General features: G+C 36.1%; 1 protein-coding gene across 6 annotated transcripts in view; it reads left to right on the plus strand.

Annotated features, from left to right (window-relative positions):
- The window catches only part of GULP1 (GULP PTB domain containing engulfment adaptor 1), a 269,094-nt gene that overhangs the window by 179,618 nt on the left and 75,276 nt on the right, over nt 1-14,200 (plus strand). The gene's annotated exons all lie outside the window — the stretch shown is intronic.

The raw sequence follows: 14,200 nt of genomic DNA on the forward strand, positions 1-14,200 counted from the left end.
AGATACAGGAGAGAAAGTTGCATTGGGAACATGCAAGTGGGTCTGACTTAAACAACTGACCTTTGGACACAGTATGGGGAAAACAGAAAATGATAATGTTATTTTTATAAGGGAACTTAAGGATTTATGGATTAGTAAACTACATATGTATAATGAGAAGAGGTATGAGAAATTATTTTAGGAATAATTTTAGAAAAAACATTTATTGAACAGAAAGTCAATGCTATTTAATAGAGAACCTCTTGAGTGCTGGTCTGAGTCTGAATCACAGGAAGATGCATTACAAGGCCATCTAGAGGCCTGTCCAGAGCGGTTGCTCAACAGTGAGATTTGTAGTACAGCAACTCAATTTTTTCTTGCTGACTTCATAGCAAAGAAATGCTCTAAAATATTTTTGGTGTAAAACTAATATACTTGAAATCATTGCAATGCTTAGGAATTTCCCTGTAATGTTACCCTGAAGATGAATAGCCATGATTTAGTATGAAAAGTTTAGTTAGCTGAATGAGAAAAATTGAGTTAATATTATCTCTCTTCCACAGATATTTCTCATATTAACTATTGAGAAACTATATGAAAAGTATAGAGAAAAAAATTAATCTTGAAGACCACTATTATTTTAAAATGCATGCTCAATATCTTGATCATACTAGAGTCATATCTTTAAAGTAAAATCACCACATATTTTTTTATATATATCTCAGTTTGAAAGACTGGTTTATAAAGCGTTAAAAGATTCTAATTAGAACTACCCTTACCCTTAACTGCAGTATGAACAGTGGAGATCTGCTTGTCTACATGGAAAAATTGCATGTGCTAATTCACAGGTGCATAACAACTATAAGGCATTCCACATGCAGTAGAGGGAGGGGACAGGAACATCCTTCCAGACAGGGGTCAGTAAATTATAAGAGCAGGTCAATTTTCTCCATTCTAATATGGCTTCTTGAGTAATAATAAATGTCATGTATACCAAGTAGTGTTAAAACTATTTGAAGAACATTATTTTTTTCTATATTCCTTTTTTGTTTTTTTTGTGGGACATTTAAAATTCATCATTAGTATTTATTTTTGAAAATTTTCTGTATTTCTTTAGTATACATGCCATTTGAAAACCAAATCCATGTCCATAGGAAGTACCTTAGCACAACAACAACAACAACAACAACAAATGCAGACTCTTGATGAGACTGCTGAACTGTCTTTTCTATAAAGGTGAAATACTGGAAAACTTTTACTTTAACAAACTTAATATTCTGTTGATGTGAAGTGGTCATTTTTCAAATGAAGAATTATGATGCTTCATAAAAGAACACTTATTTATTAAAAGTTTTATTCTAAAGAGTTAGCATGCCAGTTTGCACTATTTTTGAGTAGAGAGCCAACGTTCCTTCATTGTCTGTTTGCTGTGTTCCAAGTTTTAAAAGTGAGTGAATCCAGGGGCACCTGGTGGCTTAGTCGGTTAAGCATCCGGCTTTGGCTCAGGTCACTGTCTCATGGTTCATGAGTTCGAGCCCTGCGTCGGGCTCTGTGCTGACAGCTCATAGCCTGGATCCTACATTGGATTCTGTGTTTCCCTCTCTCGCTGCCCTCCCTCACTCACACTCGGTCTCTCTCTTTAAAAAAAAAATAATTAGAAAACAAATTTAAGAGTGAGTGAATCCAAAACAAATGGGAATGGGACTTTGACCTTAAAAACCTATGGCTTCCATGGGAAGAAAGAACAGGCACCGGAAACAAACAAACAAACAAAAAAGTTGGAAGAAAACTAAATAGATTATGACCAACAAGATAAAATATGAATGTCAAAGAGAAGTTTGAAGAAGTGAAAGACGATGTTATATATCAATGATTTCTAGAGGTATCAGAGTTTCATATGTGAAACATGCAGTTTGCCATTAGGTGTGTTTGGTAAGAGAGAAGGCTTCACTGAGCTGTGACCCCCAGTATCTTCCTGACGAAGTGAGTTGTTGGTTTTCTGCCAGTGTTTCTCAGTCTCACAACCTAATCTTCCTTACATTTATAACCTGTAGGCTCTTATTTGGCTTCCAAAAACAAACAAAAAACCAGCAAAGAACAGCAACAATAACAACAAAACCCATGAAAAGCAGATGCAATCTCAGGATAGTAAGTGGTTAGAACTTGAGTATTCTAACCCTCAGTAGTTGAAATCCCCATCTTAGCCACTTACAGTTGGAACTTCTAACAAACCTCTTAATAGTAATTGATACAGACAAATCAGAACCTAGATTTGTGGCATGTTCATATGTCCCCAACAATAGCAAGGCTGTACCCCAACAACTCCACTGATGTTATCAGAATTAAGATAAAATTTTTTTAATGTTTATTTATTTTTGAGAGAGAGAGACAGAGACAGAGAGACAGAGTGTGAGTGGGGTAGGGACAGAGAGACAGAGACAGAGACAGAATCTGAAGCAGGCTTCAGGCTCTGAGCTGTGAGCACAAATCCCGACGCGGAGCTCGAACCCAGGAACCACGAGATCCTGACCTGAGCTGAAGTCCGATGTTCAACTGACTGGGCCACCCAGGCACCCCTGATGTTATGAGAATTTTATCAGAATAACTACATCATTGCTGCATCCTATTGCAGTGATTGGAGCAGCATGTCTCAAACTATCCGAGTTCAAATTTCAGCTCTCTCAGTTAATATCTGAATTATGCGACTTTTCTCAAGTTTTCCCATTTGTAAAATAGGATTAATAATTGTACCTACTTCATTGGACTGTTAGAAGTTTTAAATGAGTTAATAAATTAAAAACCTCTTCAATCAGGGGCTCCTGGGTGGTTCAGTTGGTTAAGCAAACGGCTTCGGCCTAGGTCATGATCTTGCTGTTTCCGAGTTCAAGCCCCGTGTCAGGCTCTGTGCTGACAGCTCAGAGCCTGGAGCCTGCTTCCCATTCTGTGTGTCCTTCTCTCTCTGCCCCTCCCCTGCTCTCTCTCTCTCTCAAAAATAAACTCTAAAAAAAAAAATTTAAAAACCTCTTCAATCAAGGTCTCGTATATCAATAGCTTATTATTAGTAGCATTATAGACAGTGTTCTGTGAAGTCTGGAATTGCACTAGTTATTATCTCTTGAAAATTATTTAGTGTTTGCATTATTGCCTGAAAAACAGAACAAAGTTCTTAGAATACATGTCAGGTTATGTTTTCTGTTCACATCAGAATCAGAAGCAATGAGATTAGCCCATGTACCTGCAGTGGCCAGCTTGAGAATTTCAGTGGGGAAGGAATAGCTTTTCCTGTAAGCATGACAGGAGACTGCTGACCTTGTAAGTTTATATACCAGAGAAGGTTTTGATTGTTAAAGAAAGATACCATTGTAATCATACGTTCCCATTACCTTGAGTTTTCAGCAACTGCATTCTGGAGCAAGATGTTAATGCAAAGATCATCTTGGTCTTAAAATCAAATGCAGAAATATCAGGAAGTCCATGCATACCTTATAAAACTGTTGTGGAGTTTTACAAGTAAAAAGTTAATGAAGAGAGACAATTGCAACATTATGTGGCCTAATGACTCATGGTACAGAAAGGCTTTAATGTAACTAAATCATTTTACTAATGACTTCTCAAGTCATTTTTTGTGAATATATGATAAATTACCCTTCAATGAAATGTTAATATTGGTTTATGACTTAATAGAAGAAAATCTGGGTCTCAGAAATAAATGCTGCAGTGTCAGAAACAATGGAAATAAGCAGAGAAAACATTCAAATTGAACCCTGTGGAATCATTGAAAGTTGGGTAAAAGATACATCCCTATAATTGATGAGATGCATTTCCAAAGCATCCAAAATGGTTTAGAATTCCAAATTCATGAGATTCCTTAAAGCAGCTTTATAGTAGCAGTAAACACAAGCATTTGCCAATTTTGCTGGTTGTAGATACCAGGGGGAACGTAAAAAAATATATATATATATCAAAGCCCATAAGAGCTTAACTGCATTCCATGTAATTCATTTCATTTGTTCAAAAATGAATCTTAGTTAATCTCAAAGCATACAAGCGATTTTTAAAAAAAGAAATTTTATATAGAGCCTTTCAAAAAAGTTTTCTTAGACATTAGAACTGTTTTTTCATAATGCTAGTATGTATAACATATTCATTCCAAACATTTTGAAACTGTAGTATGAGCATAAAAATTGAACATTAACCATCATTCTTTCCAATTAAAAAAGTGATAATGTGCTATATCAAATATATTGGAAATAATTCTGCATCTGTACTATTTGGAAATGTCCCTTTATGTACCACAGCAACACTGACACGTACTGAAAAAGGAAATTAGAGAGCTATAGTATGTTATTTTCCCATTGCTTGCTTCAGAATGGTAAGCTTAAAAGTTTTCATGCTAAACAATGTGAAAACAAATAAGAATATAGTAATGATGGGAAATTTGCTGAATTATGGCTTTATAGTTGGTACGTGCTTATAGAATACAAGAATAAATGGAAAAAGAGAAATGGCAGTAAGCACCTATCATTACTTAATTTCTCAATTCTTGAGATGAACTTATAAAATGAATTTAATTTCTGGAAAGCATATGTTTGTTTTAAAAGAGCATATGCTTAGTTGTGTGTGTGTGTGTGTGTGTGCGTGTGTGTTTCCTAAAGTTTTCCCAGGTAACTGAAATAGTTATTTTTTAAAAATTTTTATTTATTCATTACTACTTTTTTTATTGATGTATATATTGACATCTACATTATGTCAGTTTCAGGTATACAACATACTGATTAGATGTATGGTATATGGTAAAATGGTTACCACAAAAAAGTCTAGTAAACATAATTTTGAAGGTAATCATCATTGTATACTTTACATATGAGAATTCTCTTTAAAATGTTGTATAGCTTCTAGAAATTACTCAATAGAAATTAAAAACTCCAGGGGCTCCTGGGTGGCTCAGTTGATTAAGCATCTGACTTCAGCTCAGGTCATGATCTCCCGGTTTGTGAGTTCGAGCCCAACATAGGGCTCTGTGCTGTCAGGGCAGATCCTGTCTCCCTCCCTCTCCCCCCTCTCCTGTGCATGTTCTCTCCCTTTCTCTCTGTCTCAAAAATAAATAAATCTTAAAAAAAATAATAATCCCTTCATCTTTATTCTCATTTCTCATAGGTCCTTCAAAAAATGCTCACCTCTTTACTAATTTTCCTATATTTAGCATATGCTTATTTTAGTTACCAAAACTGCTATTGAAATCAACTTGATAAAAGGATTATTTTTTTTTTACATTTTCAAACATTTTCCCCCCAAATTACAAAATTGCCTATTGGCCCAGACCTTTAAATATTCCAAGCTTCAGAATGCTACCACTTGATTCTTTTGAGACCAAGTCAGACTTTTCCTTCTTCACAAACATTCTTTGCCTATGAACAAACTTTGTTGTGATTTCATATAGTGCCAAACATATCCATGTAGAAATATGAAATAAATGATAAATGTATCAAGCATTCGGAAAATTTCCCATATATAACAAGGTGGTCTCCAGTTGAAGAAGTATTTAAAGATAAATAACATCTTAGGCAATATTTATCAAGGGACTATGTTAACAATAATATCATTAAGCAGAGCAGAATGAGAGAAATAAAATACTTTACAAAAACTTACACTTTGTGGCCTCTCTGTTATGGAGGTAAATACGTAGACTTTATTTAGTCTGCTTTAGCTCACATCTCTGCCAAACTGCTGACTGGTTTTAAATGATGTCCAAAGGGTCAATTAACACACAAAGCCACATAGACAAACCAATTTCACAATGAACACATATAAAGGGAATACATGTATACACATTCTATTTTGTCTTTGGAATCATTCATCTGCTTCCTAAGTAGGTTATCTCTTTCAAATTGGGAATCATATTTTGCAAAGGAAAGAAAAATGGACATAGACTAGTAGATTTGATTTCTAGACTGAATTTTCCTACTATCTTGCTATGTAAGCTTGAGCCTCACATTATTTTATCAAGAAGATGATGAAATTAGAACACTCACAAAGTCCTTTTCAACACTAAAAGTCAATGAATCTGTTATACATAAAATGTCTTTTATTGTTTAAGAAAAAGATACTGTAGTCCATTGTGAAATGTAAGGAATAATTAATATGGAGTTTTTAGTTTCTTTTTTTTTTAGTGTTTATTTAGAGAGAGAAAGAAAGCCAGGGAGGGGTAGAGAGAGAGGAGGACAGAGGATCTGTATCAAGTTATTTATATTTAAACATCAAATCAGCATTATTAGCGGATATATGGTTGCATTTCAAATATTGATTGGAAAGATGTTAACTGGAAGCAAGTTGCCTCCAGAATTCTTTGTCATTTGTTTCTGCTATTGTGAGATAAGAAAAGTAACCAATTCCCTTCAGAGACAAGAGTCTCTTCTGAAGACAAAGGCAAAATTCCAGCTGACAGTGTCCTTACATTTTAGGAGATGTGCGTAGGAAGTGGCCATCTTACATCTCTTAAGAAATAGGTACATACATATATTTAAAACAAACTGAAGTCATTTTTGTCTTTCTTCTAATCTTATGAACTATGGGAAACTTCATCTCCATAACAATTATGCATATTTTTACATTTAAGAATGGTCTCCTGTTGTGCGCCTGTTTCTTCAGTTTCCAAGAAAGTGTTTGTTATCTTCTCTTTTCTCTTCCTGCTGGAATAAGCAGCTCCTTTTTCTGAACCTTTAAAATTCATATTCAAGAAAGTACAAGTGGAGTCCAGTTTCAATCTTTGTGGTAGATAGTATTGGAGCATCTTCTTTCTCTGTAACTCGCATAGTTTGATTGCAAAGCAGTAAAAAGAAAGGCCATCAGGAGCTAAAGATCTGATGTAATTTATGCAACCATAGTCTTCCAAAAGATGTATCTCAGAATATAGAGAATACAGATAAAACTTGGAAGAAGCACTTGTTCACGCTACAGGTCTGCACTGTATTATTTGCTAATAATAATAACTTTATTATTTCGTCAACATGATAAATGCTGATTATTAAAAATTAAGCAGTGCAGAAAAGCACAGAAGTATAGAAATCAACCCAATGCTCAAAATCATCTCAGGCAGAAACAACCCACTGGTAAACCCAGTGTTTACCAGAAGTCCAGGTAATCTGGACTCTCTCTGAATAAATACAAATGCAAGAATAGATGTATGGATTTAAAAAATAACATTCAGCAGAATATAAACAACTCTATACTAGTAACTTTCTGTGCACTTCACATCTGTCATCTCATTTTAATCTTCACAAATGCCCAATGAGATTAGGTCTATTAATATCCCCCATTTAACAGCAAAATTGTAACATTAAACTGGAAATGGTCAAATAGTTAAGGAGAATGAGTCTGGGAATGAGCCAGATAGTCCTATCCAAATAGATAGTTTGGAAGAATAAACTTTATAAGGAGGAAATTATAGGGGTTCCTGGGGGACTCCTTCAGTTAAGTATCTGAGTTCAGCTCAGGTCATGATCATGGTTCATGAATTCAGCCCTGCGTCGGTTTCTGTGCTGACAGCTCGAAGCCTGCTTGGGATTCTCCCTCTCTTCTTCTCCCTCTCTCTCTGCCTTTCCCCCATTCTCTCTCTCTCTCTCTCTCTCTCTCTCTCAAAAATAAATAAATAAACTAAAAAAAATTAAAAAAGAAATATTGTAACATGCATGCTATTTTACAATAAAAAACATTGAAATCTACTTGAATTTAACAAACCAAAAAATAAAATTTAAGTGAATTAAAGGAGTTACTAAATTTCAGAAACGTGTATCTTAGCCAAAAGGGATATTAGTTCCTGAAAGATTGCTCTAAGGTTAAAGGAAGACATTTATGAAAGTCATTAGCTGTTTGGCATCCTTATGTTTTTCCTTAATAGCACATTTCAGTTTTTGATAGCATGTGTGTATGAATGATGAAGTAGGTAGCCTACTTACATTCCTCCTTATAGTGTGCTCCACTTCCCAGGTTTTGCTGCTTATTTCAATTCTACTTGCCAGGATTCGCAACATTTATATTTTGTTCTGAAACTATAATTCCCTTAGTAGTTTAGATGTAATTATATATTGAAATGGATTCAGATCACCAACACTCCACCTACCATTTCTTCTCTGTTTCTCAGTTCTTTATTTGATTTTGGTTTTCCTCTTCAAAAAAAATTTTTTTAAAAAAAGACTCAATAGGGCACCTGGGTGGCTCAGTCAGTTAGGCGTCTGACTTCAGCTCTGGTCATGATCTCACAGCTCCTGGGTTCGAGCCCCATGTCAGGATCTGTGCTGACAGCTCAGAGCCTGGAGCCTGCTTCAGATTCTGTGTCTCCCTCTCTCTCTGCCCCTCCCCAAATTGCGCTCTCTCTCTAAAATAAATAAACATTAAAAAAATTTTTTTAAAGACTCAATAACTTCAGTATTTTGTGTGCTGTTTCATATTTGAGAATGTCTGCTTATCATCTTAGATCTTCCTTTCCCTAAGAGCACTAGTCCCTGTCACACAGTCTTCCCTCATTCCCATGTTGAAAAAGGCTCTGAATCCACCTCACTTTCTCCCTTGAAGTTGTCTTACTTTTTTTGCATAGTTGCCTGAGACTTGATTCTTTATCATTACATTTTAATAACATAACATATGGGCCTAACTTAAGACTCTGTGAACACCTCTAATGCCTTTCAGAAAATGAAGTCCTCAGTTCTGCTGTGAAGGTTGCCTGGGAGGAGAAGTGAACAGAAAATGAGGCCTCTGTTCCTCAAAATGTAACAACAAACTCAATTACTCAAAGAAATAGATACAGTGATTAAGGACTATTATTCATACAACAGAACCAACAGTTTGGGATCTGGGAGAGCTGTGTGCAGGAATCAAAAGAGCATTGGGCTTTGGAGTCTCAGAACTGAGTTGAAAGCAGGCTCTACAACTTAGTGGCAAGCCTAGTATTTAACTGTTTTCACACTACAAAATGCAAATGACGGGTTCCTTATAAAGTTTTTATGACAGTTAAACAAGATAACATTGGTACAGTGCCTGGCACATGGTTAGCACTCACTAAATGTTAGTGTTACCGTGTCTTTCAGTTATACCTAGGCTTAATAAAGATTTGCTGGGGCATCTGGGTGGCTCAGTAGGTTAAGCCTTGGACTCAATTTCAGCTCAAGTCATGCTCTCACAGTTCGGTTCGTGAGATTAAGCCCTGAATCCAGTTCTGTGCTGACAGCATGGAGCCTCTCTCCCTCTCTCTCTGCCCCTCCCCTATGCTCTCTCTCTCAAAACAAATAAATAAACATTAAAAAAATTGATATAACATTGTTTTTATGGAAAAAAGTTTCGAACAACCAATTTACAGATTGGTGTTTTTAGAATGCAGCACATCCATTAGTAGATTAGACCCTGATTCTTTGCATATGTGAATAACACAACTGTTCCAAGATTCATTGTTAGGAAATCATAGAATCAAGTTGCACAATCTTCCTCTCTACCTGTGCCTTGTCTCTCAGGCAGATTTTATCTGTGATAGAATAACTCACGAATGGTGAGAGACAAGGCAGCAATGGTTAATTACTTCCTAGGAGATTTACAGTCAGAAGGCATAAATCACTCTATCCCAGACTCTGCAGGTTCAGATAAGAAATGGTACCTCGGGCAGCAAGCAAGCAAACAGTGAAGGGCCTTGATTTTCCTTCACTTGATCCCCAGTTATAATCCTAAATAATTAAAGACAGATCTCTAGCTCCATCAGGTTTTGCATTTATTTCTGAGGATTACCACACCACACCACTTACTTACTTACATGTCTGTTTTTATTGCTTATTAGAATGGTATTGCTCCAGACTTGTTCACACAAACATTTGCTGAGATGACGGAATAAAAACAAAGCAAGTCTTGCAAGCAGAGAACTATTTCCATTTGCAAATATTCAGAGTAAATAATATGCTACAGGAACTGCTGGGGAAAATGAGTGAGATTGAATATACTCAAGCATTTTCAAGAGAAACGTGTCAATAAATTTAAGTTTTAAAAAGTATGTAGAAAGAGTGAGGAAACAGCAGCTAAAAGATTTAAGAAATTAGAATTCTACAGATGATTTTGTACGTTTGCATGTGAGCATGACAATTGTAGGTTAAAGTAGGAAATCAGTTATTATAATCAATGAATTATCTATTCTTTTTGGAAAAGTAAATAAGGCACAGAAAAATTTTATAGTAGAGATATAGAGACCACAGATCCATAAGCATTGTGTAAACTCGCACAACTTTAGCTCAGACTTTTATAATGAATTAATGAATGAATGTTACTTTTTACATTTATTTAGTAAATTTCATGAATAATATATTTCTATATGTTTTCCAGTGTAGTAAAACTTGCGAGCGATGGAAGCACACATGACATTATAGTAAATGATTCAAACGACAGGGCACTAATTAGCCAAGTGAGTACAGGAACTCATTCAATAGTTACCAACATAAAATGGAAATCTTTGTAGTTAAAAACAAAGTTAATGGACTATTACAAATTTAAATGGTTTTGTTGTTAGTTTCAGCATCAATCACTATGGTGAGATGATGTGTAGAACTGTATCCATAGCGAGTTTCACTGTAGGGCATAAATTAACAATCTTTTTTTAAATCTAATTCCAAGAGGCAAGTTTGTAATTCCAGAATAGCTGATCAACAAAAGACATGAATGCTTACTTTAGAGCTGTTTATAGACTGCTTCAGCCTCCTTCGTTTTAGCATGTACTAGGTGCCAGACTCCAGGTGTTTAAAATGCCTCCCCCACAGTTTCATAGAAGAGTCTCCAAGGATTATACAATGTTGAATGATTGGAAGAACACACAAGACCCCTTGGGTCTCATGAATGTCTTTACTCATCATGTAAGGCTCTAATAAAGGCAGTGAAAATGTTACAGCAAGAGAAAGAATACACACAAAAACATCAGGAGCCCAAGAAGCTTCCAGCACAGCTCTCTAGGACCCTTTTTTAGCCGCACAAAACTCATCTCCAGATTATGAACCACCAACATATGTGCAAGGAATTTTGGCTTCAAAAGACCTTGTTCTTATATTGGCCAAAAATAAGTATGAGATTTCTACACATCCCAGAGACATGCATACAGCTGGCTCACTATCTTACACACTGTGATACCTTGAGTTACACCGAGGATCATCCATGGGAAGGGTGATGACGGATTTTTTTAATGGAGACCAAGAACCAGTGGAAATGATTTTCGTGATTAAGGTGAGGTGGCCTTTAGTGTCATGCATGTACAGCATCCCAGAGACATCCTCGAAAAATGGCCCATTTTACAAAGTCTAAGGGTTCAGTATGGCTGGAGTGTAGACTCGAAGTAGATAAAGAATCATGAGGATTGTATTCCTGGGTGACAGGTGTGACAGGTTGATGGACTTGAACTTGAACTAGGGGATAATGAGGTACCAGTTTAGGAACACTTAGGTTGGAGATATCCGAGAAATAATTAAAAGACCAGAATACAGAGCACAGTGTTTTGAGACCACTCAGTACGCACTAAACAACTAAAAGACTAATACTGTGATCTTGAATTTTAAAAGTTCTAATAATTTCAGCAAGAAGCCTATTATAAATAGGACAACAAACAAACAAAAAATTGTTTTGAAATCTGTCTCATGCTGTGAACTTATGTGAGAACAAACTACTGTTTTCAGGTTTCAACACCTTCAAAGGAAAGTGTTTCTCAGTTAACAAAGGCACTTTCAGAAGGCCAGGTGAAAGCTGGCTTCCTGTGGAGAAGTTGGCCTTCCCAGTTTCATTATGTTTTCTTTCCACCATATGGAGTCAGACATTCCCTTCTTTCTGTTCCATTTTCTCTTTTATCCAAGCGTTTTAATTGACTTCTAAAATAGCAATTAATTGAGGTTAAGTTTATGTGTGTGTACACAAATCTGCATAATTTACACACATGTATAAAACACACATGAAAGTATACACATATAGGAACTCTGCATGCACAACATCTAGCAGATCAAATGACAAATGGTACCAGCGTATCAATCTGGCTCTCTTCATGTTGGCATAGTGTCTTTAAAAGAAGCTATTTCTTGAAACCTGAAAAAACACAAGACTACATTTTTTTTTCTTTTGAGTGATGAGCCAGTTTCTTTCAAGTACTAAATAACAAGGATCATCAGTACTATACTGTGTGTGTACCTCATCCTGCCCCATGATAAAATGTCTAAAAAGTAATCACAAACAGAAAGCTATTTCCTGTAAACTGCAAAATTACACACGTCACACAGAGGAGTGGCTTCTAGGCCTTTGCAAGCTGCCATACCCTCTGCCAAATATTATTACGTCATGTTTGTACTTTTACATCCCATTGAGGTAGTCACGACTGATACCGTATGTTACAAGTAGGAATAAGCATAACCTCAGGATGCTTAAGTGACTTGTTTAAGGTCACATCATGTAAAAAGTGAAACCTGGTCTTCTGTGCAGATGATGTTCTTTCAGGTTCTAACCGATTTGAAATGTATTGCTTTTCCTCCCTAGGCTGCCTTCTTTCTTTTCAGAAAAGTAAGAGTAGAGGAATAAATTGTCCGATTACTCTTAAATATTTTTAAACAGATAAAGATAATATTTTTATTACACATACAACTTTTTTTAAATACTTTTTTTTAGCATTTATTTATTTTTGAGAGAAAGACACAGAGCAGAGCGTGAGTGGGAGAGGGGCAGAGAGTGAGGGAGACACAGAATGGAAGCAGGCTCCAGGTTCCGAGCTGTCAGCACAGAGCCAGACCCAGGGCTCAAACTCAGGAGTGGTGAGATCATGAACTGAGCAGAAGTAGGACGCCCAACTGACTGAGCCACCCAGGCTCCCCCATATACAATTTTATTTTGAATTTTACATTAAAGGAACTTTCTGCATAGAAGTTTATAAAAAAGACAAAGTTGCTTTTGAGAGTGGTAGATTCTTAATCCATGGAAATGAAGCTACTTGGGGCCTTCTTAGCCCAATCTTTTTTTTTTTTTTTTTTGAATCTTTTCATTCCCTTTCTGCACTATCCTAATACAAATTGTCATTTTTGTAAATTGGACATGCATAATGTTGGTCAGATTAAGAGCTACCATAGTTATTTGGGGCACAAAGAGATATTCTCACTGAATATGCAGTTTTAATTTTACTTGGACTTAATTAGAATGGATCAGTGTTTCTTAAACTGGCGTGTTTGTTAAAAATGCAGATTCCCTGTCCACTTATTCTGATTTAATCTAGAGTGAGCCCAGAAACCTGCATTTATACTGTAGTGTACTTAAGAAGCATGGGAAAGTTAAGGGTATTTTCTTTGTATTGGAGGGGACAAATAGCAAAACAAATGAAGCACACAGATAAAGCCTCTTTTAATCAATAGTGTTCATCATCCTCCCTACCGATCTTTATAGGAAGCTAATAATAAGCAGCAAAATCGAGTGGCTTTAGTTTCAGTTCTCTGCTCTTGCACACCAGCTGTGACAGTGTTAATAAGCATCAAAATCATCCAAAGGTGATGATTTAGGAGACCAGAAAGAAAATTTCAGTATCTGAGTAATCTATTGTACTGGTGATACCTGGGTAAAGAAATCTTTGGGGAAGAAAGATCTTAAAATAAAATTGTGCTAACATAAGGAGTAACTTTCCAGTGCAATGGAAATACTTCTCTTAAGCTGTTCTTGGACGTTTGCATAGTGTAGACATATTACCATCAAGGTTTTCTGAATAGCCATCTATGATTAGCCAGACTTATAAATTATATAGTAGTTTGCCTTAGCAATTCCTTGTTTTCCTCCTTTTTCTTTTCAACATTCCCTCATTGGGGACATCTGTCTTTCCCAGTTTCCTTTTTCTAATTTTTTAATCAGTTTATTTATTTTGAGAGAGAGAGAGAACATGTGCAAGCAGGAGAAGGAGGGGGCGGGGGAGAGAGAGAGAGAGAGAGAAAATCCCAAGCAAGGTCTGTGTTGTCATCGTGGAGCTGGATGCAGGGCTCAAACTCACAAACCATGAGATCGTGACCTGCACCAAAACCAAGAGGCAGACGCTTAACCTATTGAGCCACCCGGACACCCCCAACTTCTCCTTTCTTAAGTTCACATCCTCTAAGTAAGTGTTAGTGATTGGTCCTTGGTATATGCTGACTGCTCAACTCATTATATTTAGCAATAATAACCCTACTGGCATTGATGACTGTCAGGCACA

This window comes from Lynx canadensis, chromosome C1 (genome assembly GCF_007474595.2).
Source record: "Lynx canadensis isolate LIC74 chromosome C1, mLynCan4.pri.v2, whole genome shotgun sequence".
Lineage (NCBI taxonomy): Eukaryota > Metazoa > Chordata > Mammalia > Carnivora > Felidae > Lynx > Lynx canadensis.